Source organism: Magallana gigas, chromosome 1, assembly GCF_963853765.1.
Source record: "Magallana gigas chromosome 1, xbMagGiga1.1, whole genome shotgun sequence".
Taxonomy (NCBI): domain Eukaryota; kingdom Metazoa; phylum Mollusca; class Bivalvia; order Ostreida; family Ostreidae; genus Magallana; species Magallana gigas.
In genome coordinates this window covers 26,802,749-26,821,051 of record NC_088853.1, presented here as the reverse complement: position 1 = coordinate 26,821,051, position 18,303 = coordinate 26,802,749, and the positions used below count along the sequence as shown (strand labels likewise).

The following is an 18,303-nucleotide window of genomic DNA, read 5'->3' as shown; positions in this document are numbered from 1 at the left end:
TTTATCATCGTCATTATTTACTAGCCCGACGGGCTACCACTGTGAGGATTTCTGCTAGCCCGACCTCTAAAATCGGTAGCCCCGGGCGTCGGGCGATGGTAATTGCTCACCCCTGACTGAAAGCGATTATTATTTCAAACTTTTGTCTTGAAAGTATTTGTTGAAATAAAATTAAATACAATTAATTTTATGAATTTATAAGGAGAATACACTATACAAACTGCAATTTATGTATGTATAGCATTCTCCAAAGGGGGAGAGGTATACTGTTTTACCCTTGTGTGTCTGTCTGTCTATAACACATTTTTGTCACATTTTTCTCAGCTTCTATTAATCACAGATGCTTCAAATTTTAACACACTTTTTGTTTAGGTATGTCATGTATTGGGAGACAGTTTTTAACAAATTCGATATAAACTTCCTATGAAATGTTTACATTGCTTATTTTATAAATTCACAGGAACGCTGGGGTATCACAAGTGAGCATTGGTTAACAGATATTCATTTATATCTATTATATATTTCTAATGTACTCACTCTTGGTCTCTTTGTTTTGACAGTATTTGAACTCTCATTTGTGTCCTCTAAGACAGCTTTGTCCTCTAAGACACCAACTTCAGGAACCTTGTACATGAAAATATATAACTGCTTGTAAAGTCAGCCATTTCTTCTTTTAGTATATAAAATTAAGAAAGAATCACTTTTTTAGCAATGAAAAATGTAACAATAAAATTTAAACAAGTGATAAGAGCATCTTTTTAATACGAAAATCATTTATATATCACATTAATACAATTATGAGATTTGATAGTAATTAGATATGTCAATCTTTAATTTATTTATATTGGTAGAATTTATTGTAGGTATACCAGACTTTAATTGTCCAAATTTATCATTGCAGAAAATGAGAGCTGTTCTCTGCTACTTGCTATCTGAAGTGATAAGGTAAAAAATACAGCGGAGTATAAAATTAATAATTTTAAATAAAGTAGAAAAACTACATCTTTTAACAAGTATAAACCAGGATGGCTTTGGTTAAGGACAGATTCAATTGCATATCATTTAATTTACCTGTTTAGCAGGTTAAGGCGAGTCTTCGTGAAGGACTTGCAGAATTCCCATATTTACAGTGGCTTGATTGTTGGAATCTACAGTCATTGAAAAAGAAATCTTTATTTAAAAAGAAAATACTTTTTATATTTTTTAACAAAAATTTGAATCTTTGTTTAAAAAAAGATTTTAGACAGCACTGAATTCATACATCTGGGTGGATAGATGAATGAGCACTTGTTTTTTTTTTATCATAAACCCTCTTTTTGATTCTTTTGATTGGAAGATGTAAATGTCCTGCTGCATAGTCGGCTCTACATCTTTCCCATGCAGATGTGATGTACGTTTGCTCTTTCTGCAGATCAGAAGATCGAAAGTGATGGAGTTCAGGACCTTCTAGTCTTGTGCACGGTTCGTCAACACATCAAGGAGCTCAACATCTTCTCTATTTTTGACCGCAAAATGCCCACACCAGCCAACATGAAATCTGCTATTCTTTCTAAATGTGCCTGAAACAGCAGTGGGTTCTTCTGTATGAATTCCGCTTTAAATATTGAGTTGCTGCGTTTACCCAAAAGCTTTGCCTGATGACTGATGACAGAGTCTTGTTTCTTAATGGTATCATGCTTTGAGTTGATCTTTTGTTGAATGGTACACCTAAGCACTGCATTATCCACTACATATAGCTAGTCTGTTTGTTGTTTGTAGGGAGATGCGTCTTAGATCACCGAAACTTCTTTCCTCTTGTTCAGGGATAATGGATCGTAAACAAAAAAGCCGGTATGTTTCAGGGAGATGAACAGTAGTGCTGTGAAAGTGGCTTCCGAAAAATTTTCTCGAGGTGAGTTTAGCTGGATTTCCAAAGATGTTTCGGGATAGGATGGCAAATGTGAAGCACTGGTTATAAAGTCTGGGGATATTTCTGGGATTTCTGTTGCTGAAGTTTGAATAGTTTATCTGAATAATTTCTATCAGGCTATTATCTAAGGACAAAAACTTTTGTTCAATCTTGCTAGCATCGTAATTTGTCTTGATGAACTTGGCAAGCTTCACTGCAAACAATCTAGCATCTGACCCTTTAAATTGATTTTTGTCTGCAATTGTTTTGCTTGAAAATATTTCGAATTCCTTTTGAATTTCCTTTGGTACATGAAATGGGGGCTCTGTAGTGATGTTTTGCACGATATTTGTAATAACATGAAGGGGTTCGCAGGAAAGCACCTCATACTAGTTAACGTTAATGTCTTTGGCACTTTTCAGAGGATCTTTACACATTAATGCAGGGGGTCGGCAAATACATTGAAGTTTTTGGGTCAGTAAATTTGATAATTCTGATTTTGTTTCTTTGTCAGTCCAAATATTATGATTTTCTAATTCTACTGCGATTTCCTCTTGACGAAGTTTCTGAAATGGATTTGTCTCTCCTCTTTGCATTTTTTTCCACAGCTCCCCTTTTGTGATAAGTGTGCGGCGCTGTTCCAAGGAAAGCTGCTCAAGTCATATTTGGGGTGTTTGAAGCTGTCATTGATTGTAGGTCTTCAAGTCTTGTTTCCGTGTACATAAGCTGCTCTTTATCTGAACTTCCAATATTAAAATTATGAATTGAGATGAAGGTACATTCAAGAATTTTTGTTTGACTCTTAAAAGATGTCATTTTTTCTTTAAAGTTCAAGTTCAGCTTATTATCTAATTAAGGCAAAAAAAATGATCTTGGGTGTCCCAGGCTAATCCTTGGATAGCACAAAGCATTTGCTTTAGCTGTAACAACCTCCTTATGTGTGATTATATACACAAACATATTGCCCAGATAGATGTTTTAGCAAGGCTAAAAAATAATGTAAATTAATAATCTGTATGAATTAAAAAGAACTATCAAATCTTTCCCTTTTTAAAATCATGACAGTAAATAAATATATTAATGATCAGCCCAATAAGTAAATGCCCGAGAAGTAAGATAATTTTTTTTTAGGTCACACCAATATAATTTCTTGTTCGTCACATATCCAATTACAAAAAGGTACGAGCGGGCGAGCGATTTAATAAATTTTTTTTGTAGACGAAATTTTAAGGTGGTAAATAATTAGATAGGAGGGTAATAATAATAATATGATAATTATGACTGTTATTTTTTTCTGCTTGTTTCTGAATTATTAAAATTATCTAAAATACGAAAAATAGAGGGGAAATAGAACAGAAAACAGCGCAAAATCTCATTGATGCGGAAATTAGTCATAATAAAATTTGTATAGATTTATTGAAATACGAGTGTGCGTGGTCCCACAAACAAGAAATTATATTGGTGTGGCCTTGCCCTACAATTTCAATAAGTTTTTAGTACCAGATTTTTAAAATATATATAATCTTGGTTTTTCAAAAGAAATCTGAACATCCAGTGGGTTTTCTTCTGGAAACTGTTTCCTGTACTCTTCATCATTGAGGAAGTTAGCTGTGTCATACAAGAAGCACACCATAAAGTTCACATATGAACTGTTTAAAATTTCTGAATGGTCGTGCCATATTTTCATATGAAATGTATTCTCTATTTCTTGCAATTATTTAAGAGTATCAGGGTCATTGCGCTCTTCCTGGATATTGCGCAATGTGGTTATGGCTTCATGGACACTATTACTTCTTTCTCTGAGAATCCCAACTATGCTAAAACGTTCTATCTCTTCTTTATAAACAGTTGTAATGGGAATATTTCTGCGATATATTAAGCATTCAGATGTTGTTAGCTTTCCATCTTTGTCAATATTATTGGTAATAGAAACTTTTGGGGCGATGCGCTCTCCAATGTACAGGTGATTTTGCAAAAGTTTGTTTTTAATGATGTTCTTGATTTTTTTGCAGATCTTGCTGATGGTATTGATACCTGCTCTTTCCAAGTTTCATCTTTGATCTTCTCACTCTTCTTGTATTGTCACGACCACTGACTCTCACGGATATATTGAATTGGTTTTTATTTATGACATGATGTTTAGCAAAGCTCATTAGTATTTGACCAGAGTTCTTGGGCTGCTTGCCTTGATAAGTGATATTGTATTTATTAGCTAACCTGGTACAGTTAACTGGTTTTTCTGCTGGGTATTGATTGAATTCTGATAAAAAAGCATCCTTGTCAAATTCATAATTTTCAAATCTCCCATGATGGACCTTAGGTTTTAGTTTTCTTGACTTCTTTTTTCAAGTTTTTCTACCATATGTTTCTCTGCAACCTCTTTTGTAACATGTGTACAACTCATTCTTTCTCTGTCGTACATGCTGTAAGATTTGCCTGAAGCAAGGAAGTTCATTGCGTCTGTGTCATTATTGATAAGAAGATTTTCAATCTTACTGTTTGATTGTTTTACTGTATTTTCTACATATTTTCTGTTTTGGGAGGGGGAGACAATCCCTTTTACAGAAAAGTTGTCACTCAGATGGGATTTGAATGTCATTCCCATTTTGTTTTCAATGATAGGCTGAACAACATCAATCATATTTTTGATCGCTTTTATGCCTTTACTTTCGGAATTTGGACTACGTAAATTTCCAAACTGTGCACAAATTTCTGATGTTAGTGTTTCCCTCGCTTCATTTATATGTTTCTGCTGTGCACTGGCTGAGGAATGGAGGGCAGAAAACTTTGCATGAAAAGTGGCACATGGGTGACAATTAGTAAGTTGATGAGACTTTTCTCATTTTCAGGTAGTTGATGCCAAACCGAGAAAGAAAAGGGCTGTGTAAATGTTTCTCTTTCTTTGTTGTTGTTGCCATTTTTTAAATATTTTTTGTTCGTAACGAAGTCTTGCAGTCTGCGTAAATTGAGTGTAAATGTGCTGAAGGGCATATGCAGCTTTGGAAATTTAGAAATTAGAGAAATGTACTTTTCAAATCTCTGTTGGTCACAGAAATTTGTTACATATTTCGGAGCTGTTGGATAATCTGTAACCATACCATTTTCTTTCCATTCTAAAACATTTCTGTCCTTTGATGTCCGAGCTTGGAACACTTTTGCAAAATTGCAATGATTCATTTTCTAATAATGCTATAATTAACCTTTCATATTTTTCCCTTTTTAGGCTCACCTTGAAATCTTCTGTAGAGGGCGTTTTCTTTGCCTATGGCTGTACCGCAGCAAATAGATGTGTGCAAACAAATATTAAAGATTTGAAATAAAAAATTGGGTCGTAGTTTTTTTGTAAAAATTAAAATTGAAAGTTTTACAATTTTCCCGTGAATTTGTTATTTGCGTTACGTGTTGCTGCAAATGAAATACATTGTATAAATGCATGTGCATGTCGTTTATGAAATAAATTGTGCTTAAAGATATTAAAATAAATATATACATGTATGTTAATATTAGTAATTACTATCATTGCAGTTTATTCAATATGGTCAATTGCTTTGTTTCACGCGGATGTCGCCCCCCCCCCCCCCCCCCCAAATAGACTCGCATGGAGATATTTCATGAAACTGCACTTATATATACACTGTTTACATTCTGCCATGATGATTGTATCTGATGAAAAGAGCTGAATCAAGAAATCAGAGACTAATAATTCATTTTTTAAAATTTTTATTCATTGTTTTTCGCGATTATGTGTACAGATGAAACGCGGTCGATTTATGTGCCATACAAGTTCTTTTATCTGAAGTAGATACTAGAAGTCGTTATTAAAAGCTGAGCTACATGTGTATTCAGATGAATTGAAATAAAGAATAACTAGTGAAATACCAAGAAAAGTTAATAAAACTGGGGAAAAAATATTTCAAAGAAATGAAGAGTTGTCTCCTCATGGATTGCTTCCCGTAGTAAGCTTAGAGTTAATTCCCTTGCCAGGGTCGTCAGAGCGTTTGAAAACCGAGTTTGCTCCCTTCAGAATTGAGGCAAGCTAGAAAAGCTGCAATAGACAAGGGCAGGGCGTTAATGGATCGAGTTAAACTTGGTATGTAGAGTTACAGCTTAATACCGATAATCAGAAAAGTGATGCTCATTTGTTGAGAATTTCCTGTATAATCTAAATTTTACAGCTAAAGTTGAAAAAAGCTGTAATTTTTCAAATCTTTTTCTATTTACTCGGGATTAATGAAAAATATGTGGCATTCACATTGAATGAGCATTGGTTTTCTATATCTTTGAGGCATTTCGAATAAAAATATGTTTAAAAGTAGTTCCTGCGTATATGCAGCTTGCCCTTGTTTTTTGGTTCTAAAAATGTCCGTGTAAATTTTCCTTTAAAATGGGTCACTGCGACTAGTAGCTGCCACGTGACTGACCTACATTGGTGGGCGAGAAAGTTTGAAACTGGTATGATATAAACGTAATATAATGAATAAAGAAAATTTTAAATCTAAATGGGAAATAAAGTGTTTAAATGTCATCACCAGTTTCACTATAATTTTAAGCTGTGCGTTGCCTTAACTATACTGCGCACAATTAAACAATATTGAATGATTATGTAAAGACTGAATATATTTACTGTGAGCCTATTTAGAGAATACATAGAAGTTAAAATTTAACAAAGGTTGAATAAATGAAATTAGTCAATTCCTTCCTTTATTTGGCGATTTAAGTTTTGATACTCATTCACTTGCGAAGCACGACTTCAGGTGAGAGAATGGGATAGAACTTTCCAGAACGGGGCAACCAAGAATGCGAATTGACTAATTAACGAAAAGTGTAAGACGAGTTAATTATGCATCGCGGGCAGATACCTTGGATCGGACTTCGATTAATACAAAATGTTGATAAATATAGTGGAACAACTAATGCGTTCTTAGGATTAATGGAAAGAACTTTCCAGAACGTTGTGCCTAGAAATGGGTTGACTAACTGACATGGTGGAAAGTGTAGGGTCGGTTAGCCATTGGGCAGATATTTTGAATCTGACAACTTTGGTTAAAAAAAATGCATGCAAATGGATAATAATGCATAACCTTTTATTTTTATACCACGATAGATTGGTTGTAAACCTTAGACATTTAAAACCTGTAAACAGTAATGAACAGATTATTATATTCTACCTCTATATGGATAAATGGTGTATGCATAAAACGGGGAAGTTTAATGGGGATGCCCCCTCCAGATTGTTTTTCAAAACAGTCTTTATCTTATTTGGGATAGTACTAGAAATTATATTTGAAATTGACCAAAAGAACCAAATTTTGAGAGATATACACTAATACCTATCCACTGGTTTGAAATAAATACAACAAAAAGGGTTTTTTCAGTCAGCTGCAACAAACAGGATTACGGCGTACATGTATATATCATCCATTTCAGTATGTATTTTTCATCCCTGTCTGCTCTAAATATCTAACATTGCAGTTTGTTGTTTATTTCAATTGTAAAGAATAAGATAAGGAAAAACTCGGATAAAGTATATACAAAAATGAAAAAAAAATATGGTTCAACATATTAAGCATTATATCACAATAAGGTGTAAAGTGGTAATTCCCGCGCTTGCGCGAGCTATCATCTACTATGAATGAATTCTGTACGTTTAGCATTAACGACAGCATCAATGTTAAGAAAACATGCGGTTTCATTACTGGTTTGATATAATTCACTTTTTACGTTAAAAACATTCCCTGAGAACTATCGACAGGAATGAAGATCGTAACGTGAAAGTTAACTATGACGTCATATCGTATAAGTACAAACACGTGACTTTCGACACATCTAGTACAATAAAGATTTATAGTGTAATATGTTCGTCCTTCGTAAAAACGTTGTCTTTAACAATACCTATTCTTTCTACGCAATCTGCTGGGACATGCGTTTTGGGTTCTAAAATTACTTCATCAAATTTTTCGACGAATCCCCAGGCTTTGGAGCCTACTTTTATATGTTTTTCTCGTACGTCCTCGATCAATAGCTCTATCACTTTAACTTCTTCACGGTTCAATTTTGTAACGTTGATACGCACTACCTCCCGGACAAGCGAAGGGTTATTTGTAAGGCCTGCAAGTCGACGCAAAGCATGCAAAGTATAGCAACATGAAATAAACCGTGAATGTACGCCTTTACTTCCAGCTCCAATATTTTGCCATTTCCTTCACTAATCAATTCGTCTAAACCAGCTGAAGTCGTCGAATTGACATTACAAGAGATGTAAGCAGAATCCGCTGAAAACGTGACATCTTTGTTTAAAGGTAATTTTGCTTTATCCTGGATGCTTTTGTTTTCATCGGATGGTTTTGTTTCATCGTAGTAAGAATTCGATTGTACGGTCGAAAGTTCCAATTCGAAGTTTTCATTTACCTTATGTATGTCTGATCTATTTTTACTTCTGTCTCCAGAATGGCATGTAATATTTCGACTAGGGCATGGTTCATCGTCATCAATGTTGTCTTCAGGATAGCTACTTATTTTAAGACTATGGCATGGTTTTTCTTCAATTTTGTCTCCAGGAATGCATCTCATCTTACGGCTTGGTTGTGTTTCATCTTCACCAGATCCTACAATTGATAACTGACAATTGAAACGGAAGAAAAATAAGTTGATTATGTATGTGAAATGATAAAAAAAAATCAAGACAAGATTTCAGGTATAAAAAGTGTAAGGTATAGTGATTTGCATTGTACGAAAGCCCATGGGCGCCAGGTAAACCATTTTATATACTAATTACGTAGCTGCCGCCAGATGAAATATTTTTCTTTCCTGACACTAACGGCCTTCCGTAGGTTGTTAATTCACTTGCCTTTAATGTACCGAGTATTTATTTTAAATTCACGACATTTGGTTTACGTGTCTCATCTCACCCATATGATTTGATTTCATTTAGTGAAAATAAATCAAGATTCAGCGATACACTTCATATACAGTTTGTTGGCACTGCATGTGAATAAGTAAATGTTACAACAGAGATTCATACCTTTCCGTTTCCTCGTAAAATTAACAGGATCAACTCGATGACTTAACTCCGTTTCCATAGCAATAAAAGATCTTGATCTGAAATTCAATAGAAGAACATACCGGAGAATGTGATTGTAATATTTAACAAAGGAACATATGTTAGTACATCTTTAAACAAATGTCTAAAAATAGTAATAAAAATTGACCAATATTACTACTTTGAACAAGAATAGAATTCCTGGGTCCCCCGCCGGTCAAGCAGTATACTAGTATCGAGTCTATCAACCAAGGCTGATTTAGGAACTTGACCAAGGTATTAGTGGTATAAACATTTGGTATAAATTTAATGAAAATCCGTCAAAATTTGTAGGCATGAGAGCGCTTACAAGGTCAATTTTTGGATAAAACAGAGTCATTATTGTGGTCAAAGTCCCATAACTCAAAAAAAAAGTATCGACCAATGCTGATTTTCGAACTTGACCAAGTAGTGGTATAAACATTTGCTATAAATTTAATGAAAATCCGTCAAAATTTGTAGGCATGAGAGCGCTTACAAGGTTCAATTTTTGGATAAACGGAGTCATTATTGTGGTCAAAGTCTCATAACTCCAAAAAAAAGTATCGACCAATGCTGATTTTCGAACTTGACCAAGGTATTAGTAGCATACACATTTGGTATAAATTTAATGAAAATCCGTCAAAATGTGTAGGCATGAGAGTGCTTACAAGGTCAATTTTTGGATAAAATGGAGTCATTATTGTGGTCAAAGTCCCATAACTCCAACAAAAAGTATTGACCAATGCTGATTTTCAAACTTGACCAAGGTATTACTAGTATAAACATTTGGTATAAATTTAATGAAAATATGTCAAAATTTGTAGGCATGAGATCGCTTACAAGGTCAATTTTTGGATAAAACAGAGTCATTAATGCAAAGTCCCATAACTCCAACAAATAGTATTGACCAATGCTGATTTTCAAACTTGACCAAGGTATTACTAGTATAAACATTTGGTATAAATTTAATGAAAATCCGTCAAAATTTGTAGGCATGAGAGCGCTTACAAGGTTAATTTTTGGATAAAACAGAGTCATTAATGCAAAGTCCCATAACTCCAACAAAAAGTATCGACCAATGCTGATTTTCGAACTTGACCAAGGTAATAGTGGTATAAACATTTGGTATAAATTTAATGAAAATCCGTCAAAATTTGTAGGCATGAGAGCGCTTACAAAAAAGTGTGACGGACGGACACACGGACACACGGACGCACGGACGGACGCCCGGCATTTCTATGTCCCCGCTCCGCGTTGCGGCGGGGGACAAAAATGAGTATCAAAATAAATGACGATAATTTTAAATAAACTGTCGAGGGTATTGAGATGTGTTTCACAGGCCATATCAATTGATTCAAGAAGATATGTGATTTTTTAGTATAAAGTTTATCAGAGCAAGTTAACAAATCAATATGCTCTTAAATAAAACAAGATACATTTATACTGAGCAGACAAAAATGATTTTTTTGTCTAAGTTTTAACTTAAAGTTTCTTTGATTAACTTTTTTCCTGTCATCATGAATAAAATTATGAAGGAAATTTTAAAAAGAGCTTTTGATTATCCCATCGTTGAAATTTGTATTTTATTTGATTAGAGACAACGCGTTGGTGAATAACGTTTATAATGTATAATACAAGGTTTATGGTTAGTTTTTACTGAAACCGATGTCTGACTTATTTTGCAAACGGTTGATGGAAAAGCTAGATTAGAAATTTAAAAAAATGAACATAACACAAACTCGTATGTCTAGGAACATGGATTGAATAGATATTGATTAGCGTAACTGTTTATTTAAATCAATGTACAAAGTTTTAACGTAATGTGTTTTTGAACAGCTTTAAATGGACGAGGAAATAGATCTGAATACATCAGAAAATATTTTTTGTTCCTGAATTTTCAACACTTCATTTTCTAATGATTTTGGATTTGTCTGTTCAGGGAAGGCTCCTTACACTATTGAACGCGAATAATAATGAAAAGTAACGTTGAAAATAATAATTATGTATTATAATGTTTGAGTAGTTAGTAAATTCCAAATTACAAAGCATATACCAAAATCTACAAACTGGTTTGCTTGGTTTCTTCACTTTTTTGATTTGTGTTGTCTTTTAATTGACACAAAGTTATTAAGTCAATAAACGTACACTAAAATTTTATAAGTAGTTTTCCTGTGATGGTATAAAAAAAATCCATAATAATCTACTAATTACGTAATATTAGTGAAGGAAAGATAACTTCTGCTGTTTCCTGATGATTAACACTAATTTTCTGATAAATACGAATGAATCAACATACCAGCCTATATAAACATTGTCATAGGGGATTACATGTATCTTTTCCTCATATAAAATGTTTCATACTACAAGACTGTCATAACTGATATAAATTTCTAAAACAAAATGTTCTCTAACGTAATCTATAAATCAAAATATCAAATTTCAATATTCTAATGTTGTATAGTATATATATATATATATATATATATATATGTATGTATTTATATATTTTTTAACAAAGAATTTCTCAAAGAATCTAAAGTGAAAGTTAAAAATATATCACAAAGAAAAAAAATGCTGAATACGTTTAAACTGAACAACGCTCACTGGCTTATCAACTTGATCAAAAAGAACTCGGTTCATGAATACATGAGCAAAGTTAAATTTGACTACACATGATTACATGATCATGTTTTGTTTAACTTTTACTCGAACAAAATTTCAGTCCGGAGGAAAAAGTTATAGCTAGTTCTGTACCTCAGGCACGAAACATCTTTTTCGAAAGTGGGGAAGTAGCACTTTAAAAATTGTCGATGAAGATTTTAAAAAAAATTCATATATCAACCTTAGCATGTGCCTTTTAACGTAGAAATTTTTCATGGCAATTTTCTTGGCATTTAAGAAAGATACTACAATAGGAATCACCCCTACCGCTTATTCTGGAATAATGACCTTTTGTGACAAATTCTGCATTGAACCATCAAAAAAGTAATGAATTATTTAGATTTTTCAATTAACATGAACAGATCATTATCAGAATATATACTGATTATATTAACTGCTTATGATTTTGAACATTTACATTTCTAAAATTAAAAATGTTAAATTTCAACAAGCTCATGATGAGACAATGACTACTTTAAAACCGTTAAGTACGGGAAAAAGATCTATCAAATCATGTATGACATCATAATGACTAAATGACATCATATCATCATACAATCAAATGAATTATGACGTCATAATAGAGTTAGCATTGCAATGTTAGTCACGTGATATTTGTCCTGACCCCCTTAATGTGATATGTTACTACTTACCTTACCGCTATAGTCAAACAATGTTCTCCTTGTTGGAAAAATCTAAAAAACAAAAATGCTTTTAAGTTAGAAATTAAAGAACAAACTCCTCTCTAGAATACTATTTCTTGGTGTTTAAATTTTATTCGCCTGCATCAGTACGTATTATTAAGAAAGCCCAGAAGGCTCATTCGAAATTTGAAATGCGTGTTTTGGAATTCTATTTCGAATAAATATCTAAAGGACTGCGAACGATAGCATTGTCTAGCCGCCTAACTAACAGTTAATTTTTTTTTTATTTTTTTTTTTGGGGGGGGGGGTGTTGTTGTTTCACGGGGGGGGGGGGGGGGGGGGCATATGTCTACCGACCGATATACATGTAAATTTTCGAGATAATTAACGGATATGAATTAAAATGAAATTTTACTTTTTTTCTAACGTGAACATGTGATTATTAAGTTTTTATGCACATATCGCCCGCCAGATATTAATTTCCTTCCTCATAGAGACCGATTTTAATGATAATTGTTTTAGACACCCCCCCCCCCCCTCCAAATTTTATTTTGATATAAATCAATTAAGATTTGATCATACTTTTTAGTAGAAAAAATTTGATTTTGAATATCTGCCAGAAATTCCAAAATATTTGGATGTAAAATGTAGGCGGGAAACGTGCGTTAGAGTAAACAGATCTTAACTAGTGACATCATAAACTTGAAAACCTGTATCCTAACAACATTAAATTGTTCTAAATTAAGATCATTCGTACATGCTCTCACATACATATAAATACTATTTTTTCCCTATAGCTAGCTTATTAATTATAATTTGTACTTATTTTGACACGTAATATACAGTTAACATGTTAGAATGCAGTGTATTTCGCGGATGTGAGTGATTATCCTCGACCCGTGTGCAGTTCTTCCTGATTCGTTTGAACTCGAGAATATTTCACCATCAATGGTTTAAATCCATTTTTATTTCACGTCCAGATGTTTGCTGTTTTTTTCGGATGAGAAATTATTTTAATACATGCATATTTCTACCTACCTTACTGCTATAAAATGTTGTCATGAAGGACTTTCATTGTTAGAGAAATCCCAAAAACTAATAAAAACTTTTTGTGGTTGGTTGTTTTTGACACCAACTTTAAATCCGAGTAATACAATGTCAAAGCAGGTTCAAATGCAGATGACGTAACTCTCAATTAAATGCATTATGTGAGTAATTTTGCTCGCCCCGTGTGCAGTTCGTTCTGATGAGATTGAACTCGGGTATATTTCACCATCAAGAGTTTAAATCGGGGGGGGGGGGGGGGGGGGGGTTCACGTCCACATCTTTTTTTTCGGATAATAATTTTTTTGGAAACTACATATTACTACTTACCTTACTGCTATAAAATGTTGTCATGAAGGAGTTTCCTTGTTAGAGAAATTCCAACAAGGAAGCATTTGGTTTAGCTAGAATTTAAAGTGAAAGTAAAAACATCTGTTAATGATATTATATTTTGCTGTTTAAACAACATCCGCCTGATTTCTTCAGAGAATGACAAGAGTAACGCGGGTTAACTAATGAAAAACTGTTTGGGGTTAATTGGTTTTGAAATCCGAGTAATACAATGTCAAAACAGGTTCAAATGCAGATGACGTAACTCTTAATTAAAGGGGCATGGTCGCGATTTTGGTCAAATTTTATTTTTCTGTTTTTTATTATGCTTTAGAAATATATTTCTAATGATCAAATGAAATTCGGGTGCCAGTTAATGAGTTTAAAGCAAGATAAAGGGCGCACAATTCTTCGTTATGTAAACAAGGCTCGTGCCCTGTTTTTGTTTACATAGGTTCAATTTGCCAGTAAAAATATTTCTCAAGCTGATTTGTCTATCTTCTTATTCATGTTAAGCATGAATAAACAGTTCCTAACGATTAACACATTTATTTGGGGTTTAAAACTGGATTTTTCACTTCAACATTCAAAATGTAAACAAACGCTTAGCTTACATAGCTAAGAATTGTAAGTTCTGTAACTCGCTTATAACTCAACAAATGACACTCAAATTTTGATTGAATATTTAAAAGCATTACTGAAGAACTGTAAACATTAAACTCATACTTTTTAGTAGAAAAAATTTGATTTTGAATATCCGCCAGAAATTCCAAAATATTTGGATGTAAAATGTAGGCGGGAAACGGGCGTTAGAGTAAACAGATCTTAACTAGTAACATCATAAACTTGAAAACCTGTATCCTAACAACATCAAACTGTTCTAAATTAAGATCATTCGTACATGCTCTCACATACAAATAAATACTTTTTTCCCTATAGCTAGCTTATTAATTATAATTTGTACTTATTTTGACACGTAATATACAGTTAACATGTTAGAATGCAGTGTATTTCGCGGATGTGAGTGATTATCCTCGACCCGTGTGCAGTTCTTCCTGATTCGTTTGAACTCGAGAATATTTCACCATCAATGGTTTAAATCCATTTTTATTTCACGTCCAGATGTTTGCTGTTTTTTTTCGGATGAGAAATTATTTTAATACATGCATATTTCTACCTACCTTACTGCTATAAAATGTTGTCATGAAGGACTTTCATTGTTAGAGAAATCCCAAAAACTAATAAAAACTTTTTGTGGTTGGTTGTTTTTGACACCAACTTTAAATCCGAGTAATACAATGTCAAAGCAGGTTCAAATGCAGATGACGTAACTCTCAATTAAATGCATTATGTGAGTAATTTTGCTCGCCCCGTGTGCAGTTCGTTCTGATGAAATTGAACTCGGGTATATTTCACCATCAATAGTTTAAATCGGGGGGGGGGGGGGGGGGGGGGGGGGTTCACGTCCACATCTTTTTTTTCGGATAATAATTTTTTTTGGAAACTACATATTACTACTTACCTTACTGCTATAAAATGTTGTCATGAAGGAGTTTCCTTGTTAGAGGAATTCCAACAAGGAAGCATTTGGTTTAGCTAGAATTTAAAGTGAAAGTAAAAACATCTGTTAATGATATTATATTTTGTTGTTTAAACAACATCCGCCTGATTTCTTCAGAGAATGACAAGAGTAACGCGGGTTAACTAATGAAAAACTGTTTGGGGTTAATTGGTTTTGACAATAACTTGAAATCCGAGTAATACAATGTCAAAACAGGTTCAAATGCAGATGATGTAACTCTTAATTAAAGGGGCATGGTCGCGATTTTGGTCAAATTTTATTTTTCTGTTTTTTATTATGCTTTAGAAATATATTTCTAATGATCAAATGAAATTTGGGTGCCAGTTGATGAGTTTAAAGCAAGATAAAGGGCGCACAATTCTTCGTTATGTAAACAAGGCTCGTGCCCTGTTTTTGTTTACATAGGTTCAATTTACCAGTAAAAATATTTCTCAAGCTGATTTGTCTATCTTCTTATTCATGTAAAGCATGAATAAACAGTTCCTAACGATTAACACATTTATTTGGGGTTTAAAACTGGATTTTTCACTTCAACATTCAAAATGTAAACAAACGCTTAGCTTACATAGCTAAGAATTGTAAGTTCTGTAACTCGCTTATAACTAAACAAATGACACTCAAATTTTGATTGAATATTTAAAAGCATTACTGAAGCACTGTAAACATTAAACTCGGAAAAAAAATTAACCAAAATCGTGACCATGCCCATTTAAATGCATGAAGTGAGTGATTTTGATAGCCCCGTGTGCAGTTCTTCCTGATGCGTTTGAACTCGGGAATATTTCACCATCAATAGTTTAAATCCGGGGTTTAATCACGTCGATATCTTTTTTTCGGATGATAATTTTCTTTTATACATACATACATACATATTACTACTTACCTTACTGCTATAAAATGTTGTCATGAAGGATTTTCCTTGTTAGAGAAATCCTAACAAGGAAACATTTGTTTCAGCTAGAATTTAAAGTGAAAGTAAAAACATCTGGCTATGATATTATATTTTGTTGTTTAAACTACATCCGCCTGATTTCATCAGTGAATGACAAGAGTAATCCGGGTTAACTAATAAAAAAACTGTTTGGGGTTAATTGGTTTTGATGACATAACTCTCAATTAAATGCATGGTCTGGTAAGTCGATTATGTACAGCGATGTCGTCTTGTAAACTGCCCTTTGTCAAAATGCATCTTTATTGTATACATGTATGATATTCTGAAATTTACTTCATACAAACCTCTAATATTCACACTGAAGGAGTCGTGAAGCAAAATAAGCTTAAAACTTGAAATGACACCACAAAATGATTTAAGGTTATATATCTGGCTATCAACTGTGTTTTCTGACCTTGTGAAAAGAGTGGTTCGAAGTTAAAAGGAAAATAATACAATGCTAAAACACATGTTATTTCTAGATCAAGTAAGAGTCTATCTTCACTAGAATCGTGCATTGGAATGAAAAGATACATTTTCTTTTACACTTAAAAGAAGCAATGGTACATCTTTTGAAATGATGATAATCAAGGTCTAGTGTTTATTGTCTCTTGGTGAACATGCTTTGAGAACGTATCGATTACTACTGTAAGCACTTTAGGGCATATGTTTAGGATGATAAAAATAATGATAATAATGATTTGTGCGTATATACAGGCTTTAAAATGAACAATCTACGAAACAAAAAAAATAGTATAAAGTAAAAAATATTTATTTTTGCGTGCTAATTATAACATTACTAATAAATTCTTCATTTACTTTAGATTCTTATGAAACAAATGGCCGATAATTTACAGCATTGTCATAAAAATGAAGTACATGTATATCAATATAAAACACATTTAATATCTGAGGGAAAATATAAAGGAATTAATACAATTATCAGTTGTAAACATTTTCAATCATTGCAGTCATAAACCCATTACACTGAATAACATGATCAAATCGAAACTTGCAAGTCTGAATCGATTTTTCGCAACATTCATATACTACATGTATTTTCTTAAACAAATAATTTCCTTTGCCAAGCAGTTTTTTAACAGGTAATTTTGTAATGTATACATGTTATTTCAAACAATTTTATCATCAAACTAGCCTTTTGCAAAAAGATCTTATGCGTAGTAGAGTGAAATGGTTAATTTTAATATGGCAGGTGTTGTTCGCTGTTGTGGTTGCATAAGTAGTAAGCTTACAAGCAACAGGGCCAAAGACAACTTGCGGTTAGCCTATTGGTTCATTATCGTTTAGCAATAACAATATAACAATAAGATATTTTTATAATACTTTCATGTTAAATACCGAAATCTGATTGGTTTAGACACAGTTGATAATTCGTTTTATTACCATCAGCGGTAGCAACTTACTTAGCAAGGGGTAACACAACGAATAGTTACATGCGCGTACGGTTCGCCGTAGAATACAAGTCATTTCTATATAAAAGCAGTAAACAACTCTCTAAAATTAAGACATTCAGTATAATAAAATAACTAGTGCCTTTTTGGGAGGATAACAGCTGAAATTGACACCCTTAAAAAACCATTGTCAACCTCCGCTTCACGTCGGTTAACAATTTCATCGGGGTGTCAATTTTAACTGTTACCCTCCCAAAAAGGCACTATTTATATAACGTTTTATCATTACAGTGAACACGCTGTCCAAATGTTTAATTGAGAAAATATCATAGAGCTCTCAGAAATAAAACATTTACATTTGAGGCCAAACCGGTCTAGTTTTTTAAAAATGTAATATGTTAAAAGTTTTACACTCTGCATCATTGGCAGTACAGAGTTAAAATGTGTATCTGCTATCGTTAAGATGATTCGATAATTGGATTAATTTTCAGACTGTATTGGTTTCCTACAGAAAAGGAGCTCTATATAAAAGCTATATAAAAGTAAAATACAAAAAAATCTAGAAGTAAAATATATGGATTTTTTTCCTTACTAATCCATATAAAATTTAAGGTATATCTGATGGTTAATTTATTGATCACCCATCGTTTTTATTCAATTGCTAGTTATGAAATATCTGTTAGAGAAAATGGACGGAATCATTCTTTGGCAACTACTGCAGCATTATTAGCTGTAAAATTACTCAGTCACA

At 33.0% G+C, this 18,303-nt stretch overlaps 1 protein-coding gene and 1 long non-coding RNA gene across 9 annotated transcripts in view; one reads left to right on the top strand and one right to left on the bottom strand.

The window, feature by feature from the left end:
- LOC105317843 (uncharacterized) overlaps positions 1–16,223 on the bottom strand; it is a 62,115-nt gene extending 45,892 nt beyond the window's left edge. The window contains exons 1-2 of one of the 4 annotated variants that reach the window (XM_066065102.1): positions 16,093–16,207; positions 15,150–15,223 (exon numbers count right to left, since the gene is read on the bottom strand). The gene's annotated coding sequence lies outside the window, so the exon portion shown is untranslated. Of the gene's footprint in view, positions 1–13,291; positions 13,551–13,627; positions 13,702–14,808; positions 15,055–15,149 lie in introns of those variants that run through there. The other 3 variants (XM_066065112.1, XM_066065100.1, XM_066065130.1) reach the window with 3 other exon arrangements.
- On the top strand, positions 41–5,235 carry LOC136269830 (uncharacterized). Of its 5 annotated transcripts, none has more exons than XR_010707397.1 (4): positions 41–479; positions 864–945; positions 1,412–1,668; positions 1,759–4,580. It is a non-coding gene; the product is annotated as an uncharacterized lncRNA (long non-coding RNA). The 5 variants fall into 5 exon arrangements; XR_010707396.1 differs by lacking the exon at positions 41–479 and adding an exon at positions 5,112–5,235 and having other exon boundaries at positions 486–945; positions 1,759–4,707; XR_010707398.1 differs by lacking the exon at positions 41–479 and having other exon boundaries at positions 486–945; positions 1,759–1,891; positions 2,311–4,580.
- Positions 16,224–18,303: the final 2,080 nt, after the last annotated feature.